Genomic DNA, 6,074 nt, shown 5'->3' with positions numbered 1-6,074 from the left:
TACTTATCCCTAGCATAGGAATGGACTTTGGGAGCCCATCCCACATAGAGGAATACTCCCTGAGCCTAGACACACGGGGGTGGGCCTAGGCCCTATCCCAAAGGATACAATAGACTCTGATGACACCCTATGGAAGGCCTCACCATCCAGGGGGAGCAGAAAGGGTATGGGATAGGTAGGGTGTTAGTTGGAGGGCTGCAGGGGAGGAGGGGAGGGAAAGGGAACTGGGATTGACACGTAAAACAATCTTGTTTCTAATTCAAATTTAAAAATGGGGAAAAAATAAGATTGTATGAGCCAGACATAGTGGATAACTCCTAGGAAAGAGAGGCTACAGGCAGTAGGACTCATATAGATATGAACCCACAGAGACTGGCAGCATGCACAAAACAGGTTCAAACCAGATGAGATCCTAGTACTGACGAGGGGAAGTGCACACAAAATCCCATTTCTAACCAAGAAGAAAGTGACACATGCTGGGAAAGGTAAAATCAACTTTTCTCCAATGGACAGTCGTTAGGTCTGTCAACCACGCCCTAGGGCAAACCCTTTGCTTAGGAGTAGATGGCCAACAGAAAAACAGACTGTGCGTGCATTCATTCATGTGCATGCAAACACATGTGTGTTTTGTATTGCTTTGGTGTGGTTTTTTGTTGTTTTTTTTTTTGTTTGTTTGGTCTTTTTATTTAAAAACTGTTTATTTTTTTAATATTTTATTTATTTATTATGTATACAACATTCTGCTTCCATATATGTCTGCACACAAGAAGAGGGCGCCAGATCTCATTACAGATGGCTGTGAGCCACCATGTGGTTGCTGGGAATTGAACTCAGGACCTCTGGAAGAGCAGTCGGTGCTCTTAACCTCTGAGCCATCTCTCCAGCCCCTGTTTAGTCTTTTTTTTTTTTTCTTTTAATTTTTTTCAGAGAACATGAAGTTGGGCAGGTTGGAGGTGTGAAGACTCTGGGAGGAGTTGGGTGAGGGGAAAGAATATGATCAAACTACAATACACGAAAAATTTTAAATAAAAATGATACATTGTATCGCATTGCAATGTGATACAAGAATGATACATTGTGTAAATAAATTTTACACAATGGAGTGCTACTGGGGGGGGGGACAATGGAATCTTGAAATTCCAAGACTAATGGATGGAACTGGAAGAAACCATTCTGAGGGAGGTAACACAGTCACAAAATGACAAACATGGTTTATACTCACTCATATATGGATTTTAGACATAGAGTAAAGGATTACCAGGCCACAATCCACACCGCCAGAGAAGCTAGAAAACAAGGAGGACTCTAAGCGAGACATACATGGAGAACTGAAGAGATAGCTCAGCGGTTAAGAGCACTGACTGCTCTTCCAGAAGAGGCGGGTTCAATTCCCAGCACTCTTGTGGGAGCTCCAAACCGTCTGTAACTCCAACTCCAGGGTATTCAATACCCTCACAGAGATGTGCAAGAAAAAAAACAAAACAAAACAAAACAAAAAAACACTAATGCACATAAAGTAAATCATAGAAAAGAGAGACATACATGGTCCCCTGGAGAAGGGGAAAGGGACAAGATCTCCTGAGCAAATTGGGAGGATGGGGCAGGGGAGAGGGAGAATGAGAAGGGGAGAAGAGGACGGGTTAGGAGGACATGAGGGAGCAGGAAGGTTGAGTTGGGGGAAGAATAGAGGAGAGCAAGATAAGAGATGTCATAATAGAGGGAGCCATTGTAGGTTTACAGAGAAATCAGGCACTAGGGAAAGGTCTGGAGATCTACAAGGATGACACCAACTAACGATCCAAGCAACAGAGGAGAGGCAACCTTAAATGCCCTCCCCTGATAATGAGATTCATGTGTGACTTATATCCCATCCTAGAGCCTTCACCCAGCAGCTGAAGTAGAAGCAGACACCCACAGCTACATAATGAACTGAACTGGAATCCAGTTGCAGAGAAGGATGAGTGATGAGCTACGTGGTCAAGACCAGGCTGGTGAAACCCACAGAAACAGCTGACCTGAACAAGGGGGAGCTCTTGGTCCCCAGACTGATAGCTGGGAAACCAGCATGGGACTGATCCAGACCCCATGAACGTGGGTGTCAGTGAGGAGACCTCGGAAATCTATGGGGCCTTTTGTAGTAGATCAGTACTTATCCCTACCATAGGGAATGGACTTTGAGAGCCCATTCCACATAGAGGAATACTCCCTGAGCCAAGACACACGGGGGTGGGCCTAGGCCCTATCCCAAGGGATACAATAGACTTTGAAGACCCCCCCCCATGGAAGGCCTCACCCTCCCTGGGGAGCAGATATGGTATGGGATAGGTAGGGTGTTAGTGGGGGGAGGAGGGGAGGTGTGGGGGACTGGTATTAACATGTAAAACAATTTTGTTTCTGATTTAAATAAAAATGGAGAAAAAATTTTAAAAGATTTATTTATGTACTTTATGTATGTGAGCTTTTCCCTGCATGCGTGTTTGAACATCCTATGCATGCCTGATACTGGAAGAAGTTGACCCCGTTGTTGGAAGCCCTGCAAGTGGACTTCCGTACAACTGAGAGCCATCATACGGATTCTTGGAATGATACCCAGGTCCTCTGCTAGAAACCAACTAATCGTAAGCACCGAGCCATCTCCTCAGCCCCATAATACCTGTTTTCTTTAAGGATATATGCCATCAAATTTTGTGGTGTGTATTCATTCATTTGGCCATTTCTTTGTGTGCTTATTTTTTAAACGTAGTTGCATATTATCGTTCTGAAATTTCTTTCTTTGCTTATGTTGTTTTGACAACAGGCTCCCAGTGTGTTGGCCTGGAGCTCTCTGCAGAACAGGATGGTCTCAAAGCTCAAAGAGATCCACGTGCCTAAGCCTTCCAAGTGCTGGGATGAAAGGTTTGGTGTCTCAAATCCTTGAAGCTCATAGCAAAGTCCCCGGAGCACTGGGGTTGTACGTAAACTATCACATCCAATTGTTTTCAGTTTTCAATTCCACCTCACCTTGATCCGTCAAGGTGTGGGCATTCCTCCTGCCTTTGTAATTCATTGACTATGTCTCTACCTGTGAAAGTCTAGCCATATTTATATCAAATATGACAGTGCTCCTGCCGTTAGGACAGAAGATGTGACATAGAAAGTTCTGGTATCAAGCTGGGTATCCCTACCTGGGAAGCAGAAAGGATATGTAATAGGTAGGGTTTTAGTTGGGGGGGGGTGGTAGGGGAGGAGGGGAGGGAGTGGGAACTGGGATTGACATGTACAACAATCTTGTTTATAATTCAAATAAAAAAGATGGAAAAAAGTGATGCTTAGAAAAAATAATATTTAAAAATGCATCATGTCCTCCAAAGCTACACAGAGAAACCCTGTCTTGAAGAAAAAAAAAAAGTTTTACCTAACTTCTTGAACAAAATGAAATCCAATCCAGGAACAATGGCATACACCTGGGGACCCAGCTCAGCTACTCAAGGAGGCTGAGGCAGGAGGATGGCTGGAATCCAGGAGTTTGAGCGCGATAATAACAAGAGCAGTGCTGCTATGGTGGTGCACACCTTTAGTCCTGGCACTCAGAGGGCAGAGACAGGCAAATCCCTGAGTTCAAGGCTATCCTGGCCTACAGAGTGAGTTCCAGGATAGCCAGGGATACCCAGAGAAACCCTGTCTCGAAAAACCAAAATGAAAGAAAGCCAAAAGTGTAGGGAAAAGGCTACATGTTGTTAGATTTGATAAAGTATAGAAACTAAAAAAACATTATGAAAGGACACAGTAGAACAAAAAAGCAACCAATGGACAAAAAAATATTTGAAAAGGTATGTCTAATAGGCAGATAATACCCAGAATGTGAGTGTGTGTGTGTGTGTGTGTGTGTGTGTGTGTGTGTGTGTGTGTGCTGACTTTATTTGTATTTATTTATTATGTATACAGCATTCTGCTGGCATGTCTGCCCACACGCCAGAAGAGGGCACCAGATCTCATTATAGATGTCTGTGAGTCACCATGTGGTTGTGGGGGGCGGGAGGCGGGGGATTTGAGCTTAGGACCTCTGGAAAGATCAGCCAGTGCTCTTAACCTCTGAGCCATCTCTCCAGCCACTCCCCACCCGCGCCAACATATATTTTAAATCCCTCCAATTGAAAAGCAGGGTGCTGGAGAGATGACTTAGTGGTTTTGAGTTTTAAAGACGGAGTCTTACTGTGTAGTCTTTGCTGCTCTGGAACTCAGTTTGTAGACTAGGCTGGAGTTGAATTAATAGAGATTCACCTGCCTCTGACCCTTGAGTGCTGGAATTAAAGCATGCATCACCATGCCCAGCTTTTGTTTTGTTTTTGTGAGACAGGGTTTCTCCTGTGTTACCCTGGCTGTCCAGGAACTCATTCTGCAGACAAGGTTGGCTTCAAACTCAGAGATCCACCTGCCTCTGCTTCCTGAGTGCTGGGATTAAAAGTGTGTGCTACCACCAGTTCAGCCATGCCCAGCCTTTAAAATATCTTTATTAATTTTATGTTGATTAATTTAAATATTTTATTGTGTGTTTAGGTAGTTTGCATACATGTATTTCTGTGTGCCACTCAAAGGCCTTGTGCCTATGAAGGCCAGAAGGAGTTACAGAAAGTTGTAAGCTACCATGGTGCTGGGGATTAGACCAGGACCTTTGAAAGAACAGCCAGTGCTCTGAACTGCTGAACCATCTCCAGCCCCTAAAGAGTATTATTTTTGGTGGTATTGTTTTTGTTTTTGAAGAAGGGGTTTCTCTGAGTAGCCTTAGCTGTCCTGGAACTTGATCTGTAGACCAGGCTGGCCTTGAACTCAGAGATGTGCCTGCCTCTGCCTCCTGAGTGCTGGGATTAAAGGCGTGTGCCACCACTGCCTAGCATAATAATGTACTTTAATTTTTTTTTCCTTAAGTATCCCATTACTTTCTACAATTCCTCTCTTTGGGAGCAATATGGGAAAATCTCATCTTAGCCACTAGCTCTGAAGCGACACCAGGTCTGGAAACTAGACACCACGAAGCCCTTTATTCTCACATCCGAGAACCCTGCCTTCCTCCGTCACAGGGCATTCTTTGTCTCTATTTCTCCTCCCCCCCGGAATCCTGGTGCTTTCCTTCATAACTGCTCCATGTTAGGCATTCTGTTGCAGCAACACAAAAGCAAGCTAATGCAAACCCTAAAACTACAATGCACGGATCATCACAAATAGCTTGGCTGGTGAAGCCCATCTGCTGCCAAGTCTGATGGCCTGAGTTTGATCCCCAGCTCTCACATGGCAGGAGAAGGCAACGGAGTTCTGTTGCCTTTGTCGCTTGTCTTCTGACCTCTCTGCATAATGACACGTCCTTCTTTCACATGGGTCCCAGAGATCACACTCGGGTCAGTGGGCCTGGCGGCAAGCGCCTTCACCTGCTGAGCTGTCTTGCCATAGATAGCCTCAACAAGTTTTTGAAAGGGCGGGGCTACAGCAGAGTAGAGCGCTTGCCTGGCATGTGCAAGGCCATAGGTTCAATCCCCATTATAGAAACAAACAAACAAAAAAACACGGAAAGATGTCCATCGCTTGTCATCGTGGAACACTGCAAGCAAAAGGAAAAGTGACAAATCTGCTCAACGAGACAGCTACGTCTCAAAACATCGACAATGCCAACTGCTAATAAGAAATGGGGAGGGCTGCCATTTGCTGCTTGCCGCAGTTCAAAGTGGTAGGCACTTGACCTTCTTCAAGTTCCATTTGTGTGTGTGTGTGTGTGTGTGTGAGTGTGTGAGTGTGTGTGTGTGAGTGTGTGTGTGTGTGTGTGTGTGTGTGTGTGTGTGAGTGTGTGTGTGTGTGTGTGTGTATGTGTGTGTGATCATGAGATCAGAGGACAACCTGCAGGATTCAGTTATCCACTACAGGGCTACAAGGGATCAAACTCAGGTACTTATGCTTGACAGCAGGTGCCTTAGCCTGCTAAGCCATCTCACTGGGCCCGCCAATGCATCTTCAAATATATGGTTGCTTGTCGGATACTTGCCCCACCACCCCCAAACACAGAGGATCGAACCTAGGACCTCACGCATGCTGGTCAAGTTCTGTCT

This window comes from Cricetulus griseus, chromosome 9 (genome assembly GCF_003668045.3).
Source record: "Cricetulus griseus strain 17A/GY chromosome 9, alternate assembly CriGri-PICRH-1.0, whole genome shotgun sequence".
NCBI classification, from domain to species: domain Eukaryota; kingdom Metazoa; phylum Chordata; class Mammalia; order Rodentia; family Cricetidae; genus Cricetulus; species Cricetulus griseus.
Note: the sequence above shows the minus strand (reverse complement) of the source record.